Here is a 15,267-nt window from a genome sequence, read left to right as displayed (position 1 = left end):
TTGGAAACTGCGACTGGAATAGATGGCTCTCTGATCAGGCGGAATGGCCTTTTCCCACTTTGTAAATCTACGAAGACAAGTTGAAAATAATCTGCAACGAAAATGTTCATAAAGGGTGTTTTATTTACACTAAATACGATAGTATCTATCGCCTTGTCTTGTTATTTACTTGTGAAGATTCGGTACTCTCAGCACCGTGGCCCGGATCGTATTCCCGCTCATGGAATGGTTGTATTGTTCAGCTAACATATCGGTGTACTAGTACTTCTGCCGATTTTCCGATGCTAGCAGCTCATTGGTTTTGTCCAAAACATTATGAATGTTAACATAATACAAATAGCTGCAGTTGCTGGAAATCTGAGCCTAAAACGAAAATTGTTTGCGGAACGCAGAAAGACTGGCAACAGAAACATCGACTTTCCTGCTCCTCGGATGCTGCTGTGCTTTTCCAGCATTTTCTGATCTAAAATCAGGTTTCCAGCATCTGCAGTCCTCACTCCTGCCGAGTTCCTTCAGTGTCGCTGGTTCCCAATTCAAGAACTCCATCTCTGGCGGAATCATATCTGTACCTCCATGCTGTGGAATTGAAGAGTGAAGAAAAGTAACTCACCCCCTCCATCTCTGGGGTAATTAGGGGCTGAATGTGAATCATATCACATTGAAGTATATCTACAAGCGACTTGATCTCTGTCTTTTATTGGGAACCATCTCTTTCATTGTAACCATCAGGAAAGACCATTTCGTTCGCTAAATAAAGAAATGAATATGTCACTAACCTTTGTTTGTTTCATGTCCAAGAATACTCAGATCAATAGCTCCCTTGATTACCTCTGTTGGTCATGTTCGCAAAGAGATCGAGCAAATTGCCAAGTGTGATTTTCCTTTCAATAAATAATTTTGACTCAATTTTGCTGCAAATATCTTTTCCTAACTTTGTGCTTTTCTTCTTTGACATTGGTGTCTCGCACCTTACAAATGACAGCAAAGGTATGAATGGAGATGGAAACATTTCACTCAAGTCAGCGGCAGCTTTCAATGAGATCACGACAGATTTGGTCAGTGCTCAGGAGGCGGTGCCGTCTGTAGTCATGGCCGAGTGGTTAAGGCGATGGATTAGAAATCCATTGGGGTTTCCCCACGTAGGTTCGAATCCTGCTGACTACGTTATCCGTGCTTTGCTGCTGGAACAATTCAAAGTCCCGAAAGCCCGTTTTGCAAACCAGGCCTGTAATTTGATGAGACTTGAGAAACTCGAGTTCTTCATCAGAAATGCTCCACATTTAAAACATTATCTCTGTTTCTCTTTCCAGATACACTGCTCGACACATCGGATTTCTGCAGTTGTTATTGAACGCCCTGAGCAGAAGTGCTGCTTTTCATTAGATTCCTTTAATCCCTTGTCCTCTGTTCTCTGACTCTGGTCATTGGCAACACTTCCTCTTGCTCGTCAGAGTGCTCATTCCCCACCGCTCCGTCTCCCATCATTACAAACAACCGCAGGAAATTGCCACTTAACCATCTTTGTTCCAAAGTGAAACTCACCAGCCTAGGAACTCTCTCCACCAAATGGGACTTCTCATCCCTGGACATGGAAAAGCCAGAGGATTGTGAAGAGATACTGTGAACATATTGTCAGTTGGCAGTTGGAAAAATGTTTAGGAAGCTAACCATATAATTTAGGCTCCAGCTTTGGAAATCTTGAGAAACTCTTTGGGAAATGGAATCACAGGAGATTGAAGAAGTGTAAATTGTCAGTCCGAGTAGAGGAAGGGACATTGACTCTGATGTTCTCGGCACAGGAATTGATCTGAGACATTGAAAGAATTCTCGCTCCCGTACGTGAGCAATACAAACTTCATCTGGACGGTGGGACAATGAAAAACTCTGGAACACTCAAGACAATATCCAAATATTGACTGAGATCACGACAGTACGAGTACGATAGATGGGTCAGTTTTTGTCCAGTGTGTGCGGGAGGGATTCCTGACACAGTATGTAGACATGGCTTCAAGGGAAGAAGCCACTTTCGATTTAGTACTGGGTAACGAGCCTGGCCAGGTTTTAGATTTGGAAGTAGGTGAGCACTGTGGAGACAGCGATCACAATTCTCTCAGGTTTACTTTCGTGATGGAAAGGGATAGGTGTACTCCACGGAGCAAGAGTTTCAGCTGGTGGAAGGGAAATCACGATGCAATGAGGTAAGATTTAGGAAGCGCAGAGTTGGGTAGGAAACTGTAGGGGGTGAGCACATTAAAAATGTGAAGCTTATTCAAGGAAAAGCTCCTGTGTGTCCTCGATAAGTATGTACCTGTCAGGCAGGGAGGAAGATATAGAACGCGTGAGCCGTGGTTTACTAAGGAAGGTGGAATCCCTGGTCAAGAAGAACAAGAAGTCTTATGTTAGGACAAAACGTGAAAACTCAGTTAGAGCGCTCGAGGTTTCCAACGATCTCAGGAAAGACCTAAAAAGAGAGCTGGGAAGAGCCAGGAGGAGACATGAGAAGTTGTTGGCAGATAGGATCACGGTTAACGCTAAGGCTTTCCATAGGTATGTCAGGAATAAAAGAATGACGAGAGTTAAATTTGGGACAATCAAGGATAATAGTGGGAAGTCGTGTGTGGAGTCAGTGGAGATAGAGGAAGCACTAAATAAATATTTTTCGACAGAGTTCGCTATAGATAATGAAAATGTTGGCGAGGAAGATACAGAGATACTTGCGTCTAGACTAGAAGAGATTGAGGTTCACAAGGAAGAGATATTAGAAATACTGCAGAGTGTGAAAATAGATAAGTCAGCTGGGCCGGATGGGATCTATCTGATGTTGTTTAGCAAATGCACTGCAGGAAGGTACAAATCAAGCTGATGCTAACAACGGCTCGTTTTGAGCCGCTAATTTGCAGTGAAGTGGCGGCGCCAATAAAAGGTGTCACGCAGCTCGTCTAATTCCACATCCTGAGCTCGAAATGAGCAGATGTCTCTCGCTGAGTTTCGGCAGGGTCTTGCTTAGACGACACCATGACACGTTTTCACTGGAGTAGATCATGAAATCGCGTCGTGAATGTGAATAAAACGATGGGCACTTCCAGCAGAGAAGGAGGCGACCCTGAAGCAGGCAGCTCTGGACAAATGTTTCTCCTTTGCCAGTGAAAGACACTGCTTCACAAATTGGAAACTTCGAAGTGAAGCAGTGTTGGTGATTATCTTCGCTGCTTGTTCACCTTTTTAATTCTGATTCCGTGAAAGTCCATGGCATTACATATCGACATTCTGCCGCTGCTGTGCGTGTCTATTGGGCCAGTAGCGTAATGGATAACGCGTCTGACTTCGGATCAGAAGATTGTAGGTTCGAGTCCTACCTGGCTCGTGGGGAATGTCTCACTTTAACCGTGCCCCTCGTTGACGCTCCCCTGCAAAGCCCTGCCGGGACGTCGCTTCTGTGCTTCCGCATTTAAAACTTGCATTTGTCTTATTGTCCATTTCAAATTCCAGCTCAACACAACGGAGACCTCTGTCGGTTTCGGGGTGCCTTTCTGTGTGTCTCCCTTTGTGGGTGAAAATGAGCATGAGTTCCTCAAAAGAGTGACAAGTCGTTGTGGAAGTGTCATACATCTGTGCCATTTAAGAACACAGGATAAAGTCATTGACATTTGCCCTGGGAACATTAGAACACACGACACTTTGGGCCAAAGTTGGAAACTGCGACTGGAATAGATGGCTCTCTGATCAGGCGGAATGGCCTTTTCCCACTTTGTAAATCTACGAAGACAAGTTGAAAATAATCTGCAACGAAAATGTTCATAAAGGGTGTTTTATTTACACTAAATACGATAGTATCTATCGCCTTGTCTTGTTATTTACTTGTGAAGATTCGGTACTCTCAGCACCGTGGCCCGGATCGTATTCCCGCTCATGGAATGGTTGTATTGTTCAGCTAACATATCGGTGTACCAGTACTTCTGCCGATTTTCCAATGCTAGCAGCTCATTGGTTTTGTCCAAAACATTATGAATGTTAACATAATACAAATAGCTGCAGTTGCTGGAAATCTGAGCCTAAAACGAAAATTGTTTGCGGAACGCAGAAAGACTGGCAACAGAAACATCGACTTTCCTGCTCCTCGGATGCTGCTGTGCTTTTCCAGCATTTTCTGATCTAAAATCAGGTTTCCAGCATCTGCAGTCCTCACTCCTGCCGAGTTCCTTCAGTGTCGCTGGTTCCCAATTCAAGAACTCCATCTCTGGCGGAATCATATCTGTACCTCCATGCTGTGGAATTGAAGAGTGAAGAAAAGTAACTCACCCCCTCCATCTCTGGGGTAATTAGGGGCTGAAAGTGAATCGTATCACATTGAAGTATATCTACAAGCGACTTGATCTCTGTCTTTTATTGGGAACCATCTCTTTCATTGTAACCATCAGGAAAGACCATTTCGTTCGCTAAATAAAGAAATGAATATGTCACTAACCTTTGTTTGTTTCATGTCCAAGAATACTCAGATCAATAGCTCCCTTGATTACCTCTGCTGGTCATGTTCGCAAAGAGATCGAGCAAATTGCCAAGTGTGATTTTCCTTTCAATAAATAATTTTGACTCAATTTTGCTGCAAATATCTTTTCCTAACTTTGTGCTTTTCTTCTTTGACATTGGTGTCTCGCACCTTACAAATGACAGCAAAGGTATGAATGGAGATGGAAACATTTCACTCAAGTCAGCGGCAGCTTTCAATGAGATCACGGCTGATTTGGTCAGTGCTCAGAACGCCATGCCGTCTGTAGTCATGGCCGAGTGGTTAAGGAGATGGATTAGAAATCCATTGGGGTCGCCCCACGTAGATTCGAATCCTGCTGACTACGTTTTCCGTGCTTTGCTGCTGGAACAATTCAAAGTTCAGAAAGCCCGTTTTGCAAACCAGGCCTGTAATTTGATTAGACTTGAGAAACTCGAGTTCTTCATCAGAAATGCTGCACATTTAAAACATTATCTCTGTTTCTCTTTCCAGATACACTGCTCGACACATCGGGTTTCTGCAGTTGTTATTGAACGCCCTGAGCAGAAGTGCTGCTTTTCATTAGATTCCTTTAATCCCTTGTCCTCTGTTCTCTGACTCTGGTCATTGGCAACACTTCCTCTTGCTCGTCAGAGTGCTCATTCCCCACCGCTCCGTCTCCCATCATTACAAACAACCGCAGGAAATTGCCACTTAACCATCTTTGTTCCAAAGTGAAACTCACCAGCCTAGGAACTCTCTCCACCAAATGGGACTTCTCATCCCTGGACATGGAAAAGCCAGAGGATTGTGAAGAGATACTGTGAACATATTGTCAGTTGGCAGTTGGAAAAATGTTTAGGAAGCAAACCATATAATTTAGGCTCCAGCTTTGGAAATCTTGAGAAACTCTTTGGGAAATGGAATCACAGGAGATTGAAGAAGTGTAAATTGTCAGTCCGAGTAGAAGAAGGGACATTGACTCTGATGTTCTCGGCACAGGAATTGATCTGAGACATTGAAAGAATTATCGCTCCCGTACGTGAGCAATACAAACTTCATCTGGACGGTGGGACAATGAAAAACTCTGGAACACTCAAGACAATATCCAAATATTGACTGAGATCACGACAGTACGAGTACGATAGATGGGTCAGTTTTTGTCCAGTGTGTGCGGGAGGGATTCCTGACACAGTATGTAGACATGCCTTCAAGGGAAGAAGCCACTTTCGATTTAGTACTGGGTAACGAGCCTGGCCAGGTTTTAGATTTGGAAGTAGGTGAGCACTGTGGAGACAGCGATCACAATTCTCTCAGGTTTACTTTCGTGATGGAAAGGGATAGGTGTACTCCACGGAGCAAGAGTTTCAGCTGGTGGAAGGGAAATCACGATGCAATGAGGTAAGATTTAGGAAGCGCAGAGTTGGGTAGGAAACTGTAGGGGGTGAGCACATTAAAAATGTGAAGCTTATTCAAGGAAAAGCTCCTGTGTGTCCTCGATAAGTATGTACCTGCCAGGCAGGGAGGAAGATATAGAACGCGTGAGCCGTGGTTTACTAAGGAAGGTGGAATCCCTGGTCAAGAAGAACAAGAAGTCTTATGTTAGGACAAAACGTGAAAACTCAGTTAGAGCGCTCGAGGTTTCCAACGATCTCAGGAAAGACCTAAAAAGAGAGCTGGGAAGAGCCAGGAGGAGACATGAGAAGTTGTTGGCAGATAGGATCAGGGTTAACGCTAAGGCTTTCCATAGGTATGTCAGGAATAAAAGAATGACGAGAGTTAAATTTGGGACAATCAAGGATAATAGTGGGAAGTCGTGTGTGGAGTCAGTGGAGATAGAGGAAGCACTAAATAAATATTTTTCGACAGAGTTCGCTATAGATAATGAAAATGTTGGCGAGGAAGATACAGAGATACTTGCGTCTAGACTGGAAGAGATTGAGGTTCACAAGGAAGAGATATTAGAAATACTGCAGAGTGTGAAAATAGATAAGTCAGCTGGGCCGGATGGGATCTATCTGATGTTGTTTAGCAAATGCACTGCAGGAAGGTACAAATCAAGCTGATGCTAACAACGGCTCGTTTTGAGCCGCTAATTTGCAGTGAAGTGGCGGCGCCAATAAAAGGTGTCACGCAGCTCGTCTAATTCCACATCCTGAGCTCGAAATGAGCAGATGTCTCTCGCTGAGTTTCGGCAGGGTCTTGCTTAGACGACACCATGACACGTTTTCACTGGAGTAGATCATGAAATCGCGTCGTGAATGTGAATAAAACGATGGGCACTTCCAGCAGAGAAGGAGGCGACCCTGAAGCAGGCAGCTCTGGACAAATGTTTCTCCTTTGCCAGTGAAAGGCACTGCTTCACAAATTGGAAACTTCGAAGTGAAGCAGTGTTGGTGATTATCTTCGCTGCTTGTTCACCTTTTTAATTCTGATTCCGTGAAAGTCCATGGCATTACATATCGACATTCTGCCGCTGCTGTGCGTGTCTATTGGGCCAGTAGCGTAATGGATAACGCGTCTGACTTCGGATCAGAAGATTGTAGGTTCGAGTCCTACCTGGCTTGTGGGGAATGTCTCACTTTAACCGTGCCCCTCGTTGACGCTCCCCTGCAAAGCCCTGCCGGGACGTCGCTTCTGTGCTTCCGCATTTAAAACTTGCATTTGTCTTATTGTCCATTTCAAATTCCAGCTCACCACAACGGAGACCTCTGTCGGTTTGGGGGTGCCTTTGTGGGTGAAAATGAGCATGAGTTCCTCAAAAGAGTGACAAGTCGTTGTGGAAGTGTCATACATCTGTGCCATTTAAGAACACAGGATAAAGTCATTGACATTTGCCCTGGGAACGTTAGAACACACGACACTTTGGGCCAAAGTTGGAAACTGCGACTGGAATAGATGGCTCTCTGATCAGGCGGAATGGCCTTTTCCCACTTTGTAAATCTACGAAGACAAGTTGAAAATAATCTGCAACGAAAATGTTCATAAAGGGTGTTTTATTTACACTAAATACGATAGTATCTATCGCCTTGTCTTGTTATTTACTTGTGAAGATTCGGTACTCTCAGCACCGTGGCCCGGATCGTATTCCCGCTCATGGAATGGTTGTATTGTTCAGCTAACATATCGGTGTACCAGTACTTCTGCCGATTTTCCGATGCTAGCAGGTCATTGGTTTTGTCCAAAACATTATGAATGTTAACATAATACAAATAGCTGCAGTTGCTGGAAATCTGAGCCTAAAACGAAAATTGTTTGCGGAACGCAGAAAGACTGGCAACAGAAACATCGACTTTCCTGCTCCTCGGATGCTGCTGTGCTTTTCCAGCATTTTCTGATCTAAAATCAGGTTTCCAGCATCTGCAGTCCTCACTCCTGCCGAGTTCCTTCAGTGTCGCTGGTTCCCAATTCAAGAACTCCATCTCTGGCGGTTTCATATCTGTACCTCCATGCTGTGGAATTGAAGAGTGAAGAAAAGTAACTCACCCCCTCCATCTCTGGGGTAATTCGGGGCTGAAAGTGAATCGTATCACATTGAAGTATATCTACAAGCGACTTGATCTCTGTCTTTTATTGGGAACCATCTCTTTCATTGTAACCATCAGGAAAGACCATTTCGTTCGCTAAATAAAGAAATGAATATGTCACTAACCTTTGTTTGTTTCATGTCCAAGAATACTCAGATCAATAGCTCCCTTGATTACCTCTGCTGGTCATGTTCGCAAAGAGATCAAGCAAATTGCCAAGTGTGATTTTCCTTTCAATAAATAATTTTGACTCAATTTTGCTGCAAATATCTTTTCCTAACTTTGTGCTTTTCTTCTTTGACATTGGTGTCTCGCACCTTACAAATGACAGCAAAGGTATGAATGGAGATGGAAACATTTCACTCAAGTCAGCCGCAGCTTTCAATGAGATCACGGCTGATTTGGTCAGTGCTCAGGACGCAGTGCCGTCTGTAGTCATGGCCGAGTGGTTAAGGCGATGGATTAGAAATCCATTGGGGTCTCCCCACGTAGATTCGAATCCTGCTGACTACGTTTTCCGTGCTTTGCTGCTGGAACAATTCAAAGTTCAGAAAGCCCGTTTTGCAAACCAGGCCTGTAATTTGATGAGACTTGAGAAACTCGAGTTCTTCATCAGAAATGCTCCACATTTAAAACATTATCTCTGTTTCTCTTTCCAGATACACTGCTCGACACATCGGGTTTCTGCAGTTGTTATTGAACGCCCTGAGCAGAAGTGCTGCTTTTCATTAGATTCCTTTAATCCCTTGTCCTCTGTTCTCTGACTCTGGTCATTGGCAACACTTCCTCTTGCTCATCAGAGTGCTCATTCCCCACCGCTCCGTCTCCCATCATTACAAACAACCGCAGGAAATTGCCACTTAACCATCTTTGTTCCAAAGTGAAACTCACCAGCCTAGGAACTCTCTCCACCAAATGGGACTTCTCATCCCTGGACATGGAAAAGCCAGAGGATTGTGAAGAGATACTGTGAACATATTGTCAGTTGGCAGTTGGAAAAATGTTTAGGAAGCAAACCATATAATTTAGGCTCCAGCTTTGGAAATCTTGAGAAACTCTTTGGGAAATGGAATCACAGGAGATTGAAGAAGTGTAAATTGTCAGTCCGAGTAGAAGAAGGGACATTGACTCTGATGTTCTCGGCACAGGAATTGATCTGAGACATTGAAAGAATTATCGCTCCCGTACGTGAGCAATACAAACTTCATCTGGACGGTGGGACAATGAAAAACTCTGGAACACTGAAGACAATATCCAAATATTGACTGAGATCACGACAGTACGAGTACGATAGATGGGTCAGTTTTTGTCCAGTGTGTGCGGGAGGGATTCCAGACACAGTATGTAGACATGCCTTCAAGGGAAGAAGCCACTTTCGATTTAGTACTGGGTAACGAGCCTGGCCAGGTTTTAGATTTGGAAGTAGGTGAGCACTGTGGAGACAGCGATCACAATTCTCTCAGGTTTACTTTCGTGATGGAAAGGGATAGGTGTACTCCACGGAGCAAGAGTTTCAGCTGGTGGAAGGGAAATCACGATGCAATGAGGTAAGATTTAGGAAGCGCAGAGTTGGGTAGGAAACTGTAGGGGGTGAGCACATTAAAAATGTGAAGCTTAGTCAAGGAAAAGCTCCTGTGTGTCCTCGATAAGTATGTACCTGCCAGGCAGGGAGGAAGATATAGAACGCGTGAGCCGTGGTTTACTAAGGAAGGTGGAATCCCTGGTCAAGAAGAACAAGAAGTCTTATGTTAGGACAAAACGTGAAAACTCAGTTAGAGCGCTCGAGGTTTCCAACGATCTCAGGAAAGACCTAAAAAGAGAGCTGGGAAGAGCCAGGAGGAGACATGAGAAGTTGTTGGCAGATAGGATCAGGGTTAACGCTAAGGCTTTCCATAGGTATGTCAGGAATAAAAGAATGACGAGAGTTAAATCTGGGACAATCAAGGATAATAGTGGGAAGTCGTGTGTGGAGTCAGTGGAGATAGAGGAAGCACTAAATAAATATTTTTCGACAGAGTTCGCTATAGATAATGAAAATGTTGGCGAGGAAGATACAGAGATACTTGCGTCTAGACTAGAAGAGATTGAGGTTCACAAGGAAGAGATATTAGAAATACTGCAGAGTGTGAAAATAGATAAGTCAGCTGGGCCGGATGGGATCTATCTGATGTTGTTTAGCAAATGCACTGCAGGAAGGTACAAATCAAGCTGATGCGAACAACGGCTCGTTTTGAGCCGCTAATTTGCAGTGAAGTGGCGGCGCCAATAAAAGGTGTCACGCAGCTCGTCTAATTCCACATCCTGAGCTCGAAATGAGCAGATGTCTCTCGCTGAGTTTCGGCAGGGTCTTGCTTAGACGACACCATGACACGTTTTCACTGGAGTAGATCATGAAATCGCGTCGTGAATGTGAATAAAACGATGGGCACTTCCAGCAGAGAAGGAGGCGACCCTGAAGCAGGCAGCTCTGGACAAATGTTTCTCCTTTGCCAGTGAAAGGCACTGCTTCACAAATTGGAAACTTCGAAGTGAAGCAGTGTTGGTGATTATCTTCGCTGCTTGTTCACCTTTTTAATTCTGATTCCGTGAAAGTCCATGGCATTACATATCGACATTCTGCCGTACCTGCACGTGTCTATTGGGCCAGTAGCGTAATGGATAACGCGTCTGACTTCGGATCAGAAGATTGTAGGTTCGAGTCCTACCTGGCTCGTGGGGAATCTCTCACTTTAACCGTGCCCCTCGTTGACGCTCCCCTGCCGGGACGTCGCTTCTGTGCTTCCACATTTAAAACTTGCATTTGTCTTATTGTCCATTTCAAATTCCAGCTCACCACAACGGAGACCTCTGTCGGTTTCGGGGTGCCTTTCTGTGTGTCTCCCTTTGTGGGTGAAAATGAGCATGAGTTCCTCAAAAGAGTGACAAGTCGTTGTGGAAGTGTCATACATCTGTGCCATTTAAGAACACAGGATAAAGTCATTGACATTTGCCCTGGGAACATTAGAACACACGACACTTTGGGCCAAAGTTGGAAACTGCGACTGGAATAGATGGCTCTCTGATCAGGCGGAATGGCCTTTTCCCACTTTGTAAATCTACGAAGTCAAGTTGAAAATAATCTGCAACGAAAATGTTCATAAAGGGTGTTTTATTTACACTAAATACGATAGTATCTATCGCCTTGTCTTGTTATTTACTTGTGAAGATTCGGTACTCTCAGCACCGTGGCCCGGATCGTATTCCCGCTCATGGAATGGTTGTATTGTTCAGCTAACATATCGGTGTACCAGTACTTCTGCCGATTTTCCGATGCTAGCAGGTCATTGGTTTTGTCCAAAACATTATGAATGTTAACATAATACAAATAGCTGCAGTTGCTGGAAATCTGAGCCTAAAACGAAAATTGTTTGCGGAACGCAGAAAGACTGGCAACAGAAACATCGACTTTCCTGCTCCTCGGATGCTGCTGTGCTTTTCCAGCATTTTCTGATCTAAAATCAGGTTTCCAGCATCTGCAGTCCTCACTCCTGCCGAGTTCCTTCAGTGTCGCTGGTTCCCAATTCAAGAACTCCATCTCTGGCGGTTTCATATCTGTACCTCCATGCTGTGGAATTGAAGAGTGAAGAAAAGTAACTCACCCCCTCCATCTCTGGGGTAATTAGGGGCTGAAAGTGAATCGTATCACATTGAAGTATATCTACAAGCGACTTGATCTCTGTCTTTTATTGGGAACCATCTCTTTCATTGTAACCATCAGGAAAGACCATTTCGTTCGGTAAATAAAGAAATGAATATGTCACTAACCTTTGTTTGTTTCATGTCCAAGAATACTCAGATCAATAGCTCCCTTGATTACCTCTGCTGGTCATGTTCGCAAAGAGATCGAGCAAATTGCCAAGTGTGATTTTCCTTTCAATAAATAATTTTGACTCAATTTTGCTGCAAATATCTTTTCCTAACTTTGTGCTTTTCTTCTTTGACATTGGTGTCTCGCACCTTACAAATGACAGCAAAGGTATGAATGGAGATGGAAACATTTCACTCAAGTCAGCGGCAGCTTTCAATGAGATCACGGCTGATTTGGTCAGTGCTCAGGGTGCGGTGCCGTCTGTAGTCATGGCCGAGTGGTTAAGGCGATGGATTAGAAATCCATTGGGGTTTCCCCACGTAGGTTCGAATCCTGCTGACTACGCTATCCATGCTTTGCTGCTGGAACAATTCAAAGTTCCGAAAGCCTGTTTTGCAAACCAGGCCTGTAATTTGATGAGACTTGAGAAACTCGAGTTCTTCATCAGAAATGCTCCACATTTAAAACATTATCTCTGTTTCTCTTTCCAGATACACTGCTCGACACATCGGATTTCTGCAGTTGTTATTGAACGCCCTGAGCAGAAGTGCTGCTTTTCATTAGATTCCTTTAATCCCTTGTCCTCTGTTCTCTGACTCTGGTCATTGGCAACACTTCCTCTTGCTCGTCAGAGTGCTCATTCCCCACCGCTCCGTCTCCCATCATTACAAACAACCGGAGGAAATTGCCACTTAACCATCTTTGTTCCAAAGTGAAACTCACCAGCCTAGGAACTCTCTCCACCAAATGGGACTTCTCATCCCTGGACATGGAAAAGCCAGAGGATTGTGAAGAGATACTCTGAACATATTGTCAGTTGGCAGTTGGAAAAATGTTTAGGAAGCAAACCATATAATTTAGGCTCCAGCTTTGGAAATCTTGAGAAACTCTTTGGGAAATGGAATCACAGGAGATTGAAGAAGTGTAAATTGTCAGTCCGAGTAGAGGAAGGGACATTGACTCTGATGTTCTCGGCACAGGAATTGATCTGAGACATTGAAAGAATTCTCGCTCCCGTACGTGAGCAATACAAACTTCATCTGGACGGTGGGACAATGAAAAACTCTGGAACACTCAAGACAATATCCAAATATTGACTGAGATCACGACAGTACGAGTACGATAGATGGGTCAGTTTTTGTCCAGTGTGTGCGGGAGGGATTCCTGACACAGTATGTAGACATGCCTTCAAGGGAAGAAGCCACTTTCGATTTAGTACTGGGTAACGAGCCTGGCCAGGTTTTAGATTTGGAAGTAGGTGAGCACTGTGGAGACAGCGATCACAATTCTCTCAGGTTTACTTTCGTGATGGAAAGGGATAGGTGTACTCCACGGAGCAAGAGTTTCAGCTGGTGGAAGGGAAATCACGATGCAATGAGGTAAGATTTAGGAAGCGCAGAGTTGGGTAGGAAACTGTAGGGGGTGAGCACATTAAAAATGTGAAGCTTAGTCAAGGAAAAGCTCCTGTGTGTCCTCGATAAGTATGTACCTGTCAGGCAGGGAGGAAGATATAGAACGCGTGAGCCGTGGTTTACTAAGGAAGGTGGAATCCCTGGTCAAGAAGAACAAGAAGTCTTATGTTAGGACAAAACGTGAAAACTCAGTTAGAGCACTCGAGGTTTCCAACGATCTCAGGAAAGACCTAAAAAGAGAGCTGGGAAGAGCCAGGAGGAGACATGAGAAGTTGTTGGCAGATAGGATCAGGGTTAACGCTAAGGCTTTCCATAGGTATGTCAGGAATAAAAGAATGACGAGAGTTAAATTTGGGACAATCAAGGATAATAGTGGGAAGTCGTGTGTGGAGTCAGTGGAGATAGAGGAAGCACTAAATAAATATTTTTCGACAGAGTTCGCTATAGATAATGAAAATGTTGGCGAGGAAGATACAGAGATACTTGCGTCTAGACTAGAAGAGATTGAGGTTCACAAGGAAGAGATATTAGAAATACTGCAGAGTGTGAAAATAGATAAGTCAGCTGGGCCGGATGGGATCTATCTGATGTTGTTTAGCAAATGCACTGCAGGAAGGTACAAATCAAGCTGATGCGAACAACGGCTCGTTTTGAGCCGCTAATTTGCAGTGAAGTGGCGGCGCCAATAAAAGGTGTCACGCAGCTCGTCTAATTCCACATCCTGAGCTCGAAATGAGCAGATGTCTCTCGCTGAGTTTCGGCAGGGTCTTGCTTAGACGACACCATGACACGTTTTCACTGGAGTAGATCATGAAATCGCGTCGTGAATGTGAATAAAACGATGGGCACTTCCAGCAGAGAAGGAGGCGACCCTGAAGCAGGCAGCTCTGGACAAATGTTTCTCCTTTGCCAGTGAAAGGCACTGCTTCACAAATTGGAAACTTCGAAGTGAAGCAGTGTTGGTGATTATCTTCGCTGCTTGTTCACCTTTTTAATTCTGATTCCGTGAAAGTCCATGGCATTACATATCGACATTCTGCCGTACCTGCACGTGTCTATTGGGCCAGTAGCGTAATGGATAACGCGTCTGACTTCGGATCAGAAGATTGTAGGTTCGAGTCCTACCTGGCTCGTGGGGAATGTCTCACTTTAACCGTGCCCCTCGTTGACGCTCCCCTGCCGGGACGTGGCTTCTGTGCTTCCGCATTTAAAACTTGCATTTGTCTTATTGTCCATTTCAAATTCCAGCTCACCACAACGGAGACCTCTGTCGGTTTCGGGGTGCCTTTCTGTGTGTCTCCCTTTGTGGGTGAAAATGAGCATGAGTTCCTCAAAAGAGTGACAAGTCGTTGTGGAAGTGTCATACATCTGTGCCATTTAAGAACACAGGATAAAGTCATTGACATTTGCCCTGGGAACATTAGAACACACGACACTTTGGGCCAAAGTTGGAAACTGCGACTGGAATAGATGGCTCTCTGATCAGGCGGAATGGCCTTTTCCCACTTTGTAAATCTACGAAGACAAGTTGAAAATAATCTGCAACGAAAATGTTCATAAAGGGTGTTTTATTTACACTAAATACGATAGTATCTATCGCCTTGTCTTGTTATTTACTTGTGAAGATTCGGTACTCTCAGCACCGTGGCCCGGATCGTATTCCCGCTCATGGAATGGTTGTATTGTTCAGCTAACATATCGGTGTACCAGTACTTCTGCCGATTTTCCGATGCTAGCAGGTCATTGGTTTTGTCCAAAACATTATGAATGTTAACATAATACAAATAGCTGCAGTTGCTGGAAATCTGAGCCTAAAACGAAAATTGTTTGCGGAACGCAGAAAGACTGGCAACAGAAACATCGACTTTCCTGCTCCTCGGATGCTGCTGTGCTTTTCCAGCATTTTCTGATCTAAAATCAGGTTTCCAGCATCTGCAGTCCTCACTCCTGCCGAGTTCCTTCAGTGTCGCTGGTTCCCAATTCAAGAACTCCATC

General features: G+C 44.4%; 8 non-coding genes across 8 annotated transcripts; all 8 read left to right on the top strand.

The window, feature by feature from the left end:
• Window positions 1–1,082: 1,082 nt before the first annotated feature.
• On the top strand, window positions 1,083–1,164 carry trnas-aga (transfer RNA serine (anticodon AGA)). The gene has a single exon. It is a non-coding gene; the product is annotated as a tRNA-Ser (tRNA).
• A 2,127-nt stretch (window positions 1,165–3,291) lies between these two features.
• Window positions 3,292–3,364, top strand: trnar-ucg (transfer RNA arginine (anticodon UCG)). The gene has a single exon. It is a non-coding gene; the product is annotated as a tRNA-Arg (tRNA).
• Window positions 3,365–4,771: 1,407 nt separating this feature from the next.
• trnas-aga (transfer RNA serine (anticodon AGA)) lies at window positions 4,772–4,853 on the top strand. The gene has a single exon. It is a non-coding gene; the product is annotated as a tRNA-Ser (tRNA).
• Window positions 4,854–6,980: 2,127 nt separating this feature from the next.
• trnar-ucg (transfer RNA arginine (anticodon UCG)) lies at window positions 6,981–7,053 on the top strand. Its single transcript has one exon. It is a non-coding gene; the product is annotated as a tRNA-Arg (tRNA).
• Window positions 7,054–8,444: 1,391 nt separating this feature from the next.
• Window positions 8,445–8,526, top strand: trnas-aga (transfer RNA serine (anticodon AGA)). Its single transcript has one exon. It is a non-coding gene; the product is annotated as a tRNA-Ser (tRNA).
• Window positions 8,527–10,653: 2,127 nt separating this feature from the next.
• trnar-ucg (transfer RNA arginine (anticodon UCG)) lies at window positions 10,654–10,726 on the top strand. The gene has a single exon. It is a non-coding gene; the product is annotated as a tRNA-Arg (tRNA).
• A 1,397-nt stretch (window positions 10,727–12,123) lies between these two features.
• trnas-aga (transfer RNA serine (anticodon AGA)) lies at window positions 12,124–12,205 on the top strand. Its single transcript has one exon. It is a non-coding gene; the product is annotated as a tRNA-Ser (tRNA).
• A 2,127-nt stretch (window positions 12,206–14,332) lies between these two features.
• Window positions 14,333–14,405, top strand: trnar-ucg (transfer RNA arginine (anticodon UCG)). Its single transcript has one exon. It is a non-coding gene; the product is annotated as a tRNA-Arg (tRNA).
• The last annotated feature ends 862 nt before the right edge of the window (window positions 14,406–15,267 follow it).

The sequence above is a fragment of the Chiloscyllium punctatum genome, chromosome 13 (assembly GCF_047496795.1).
Source record: "Chiloscyllium punctatum isolate Juve2018m chromosome 13, sChiPun1.3, whole genome shotgun sequence".
Taxonomy (NCBI): domain Eukaryota; kingdom Metazoa; phylum Chordata; class Chondrichthyes; order Orectolobiformes; family Hemiscylliidae; genus Chiloscyllium; species Chiloscyllium punctatum.
The sequence above is the reverse complement of the archived record's forward strand: the minus strand, read 5'-3'. Positions and strand labels throughout refer to the sequence as shown.